Here is a 1,719-nt window from a genome sequence, read left to right on the forward strand (position 1 = left end):
GCCATAACCGGTTTCCGTTACAAAGAGAAGAAGAAAAATTATCTGCTGCGCGCTGAGTGAGGCCCGCTAGACAATTATTAAGAAACGCACAGGTAATAAAAATTAAAAAACGAAAAAAAAAAAAAAACCCAACCGAATTAGTTCCGTGTTACCTGTATATATGCACAAGACGAGTCAGCACGGGCGACATTCTGTAAAAGCTGTTGAGAGAGAGAGAGAGAGAGAGAGAGAGAGAGAGAGAGAGAGAGAGGGAAAACGCCGCGAGCATCGAGGCGCTGGGTAGATCGCAGAAGATCGTGACAGGGACAGGATACAGGATACAAGGATATATCATTATAATGTGTTCTTTTTACACACGGAGAGCACTCACCCGTTTGCTGCAAGATTAAGGTAACTTCTGATACATATACAATTTAATACGTCGTACTTTAACAGTTTAGGCAGGGTGTAGTGTTTCATAATAATCTTTGACCTCATTTATTTGTTTTGTTTGTTTGTTTATTTTTTTGTTTGTTTGTTTATTTGTTTGTTTGAGTTAAAAGATGCACATCGACACAAATTTGAAACCCCACCTGTTCGACTTTACAAAGTAAAACAAAGCCGTGCTGTGTACTAATGTGAAAACAACCAACTTGAACACGGCATGCTCATCATGATATGACCTTATGCAGTTAGATTCTAATTGTGATGGCCGTAAAACTTATACCAGACTGACACTGAACGTGGACACAACAACGGTCATTTCGTGTAGAGGGAAATAAGACAGAGAGGCAGTTTGTTTGTTTGTTTGCTTGTTTGTGTGTGTGTTTGTTTGTTTGTTTGTTTGTTTTGGGTCGAGAGGAGCTCATCAATACAATAACGGCAATTTCTTGTTGGAAGAAAGTAAGACAGACAAAAATAATTGAGGGAAAGTAGATCTAAATAAGTTGGAGGACCTATTAGTGGCGCCCTCCAACCACCCGCTGGATAGACAGAAACAACAGAGTGAGGAGATAAGAAGTAGGACCTGACCCACCATTGGCGCCCTCCACCAACCACCCGCCCCACATTTACAGTTGTACCTGCGTATGCAATTCTCAGTTTCCAAAGAGCAGAAGTCTGCCAAAAACATTAAAAGTTCGCTCTTCCTCTTCCTCGTGGGTGTCTTCTTCTTTCTTCTTATCGATCGCATCACACGTGAAGTCTGGTATCTGTCATAAATTGGGCCGTCCTGCTCAGTTCATCTGTTGGCCCGTATAGCTTCTCTTGTAGTGAAGTCAGTGGGGTTGGCCACGTTTTCTGTGTCCGGGCTCTGTGTGTCTTGCAGTGCTGAAGGATGTGTTTTCGTAGTCGTGGGTGTATCTTGTGGTATTGTTAAGTGTTTACGGCTCAGCAGCGGCAGAGTTCAAACGTGACTTTTGCAGCGGGAGACGATATACGAGCGGGCCAATACATTGTACAATGTACTGTGTGGCGTGGATGGTGTTGCGACATATATGTCACGTTCTACTGACATAGATACTGTTGATGTAATGCTTGCAACACGGATTTACAGATTGTGACTAATGCGTCTCTCTCTCTCTCTCTCTCTCTCTCTCTCTCTCTTTCTATCTCTCTCTCTCTCTCTCTCGCTCTCCTTCTCTCTCTCTCTCGCTCTCTCTCTCCTTCTCTCTCTCCTTCTCTCTTTCTCCTTCTCTTTCTGTTTGTGAGTAAGTGTGCTTGTATGTGTGCTTGTGTGTG

At 43.0% G+C, this 1,719-nt stretch overlaps 1 protein-coding gene across 1 annotated transcript in view; it reads left to right on the forward strand.

The window, feature by feature from the left end:
* Window positions 1-235: 235 nt before the first annotated feature.
* LOC101859298 (mucin-5AC) overlaps window positions 236-1,719 on the forward strand; it is a gene marked incomplete in the record, with an annotated part of 32,473 nt that continues 30,989 nt past the window's right edge. The window contains 1 exon segment of the mRNA XM_013090503.2: window positions 236-390.

Source organism: Aplysia californica, unplaced genomic scaffold, assembly GCF_000002075.1.
Source record: "Aplysia californica isolate F4 #8 unplaced genomic scaffold, AplCal3.0 scaffold01309, whole genome shotgun sequence".
Taxonomy (NCBI): Eukaryota; Metazoa; Mollusca; class Gastropoda; order Aplysiida; family Aplysiidae; genus Aplysia; species Aplysia californica.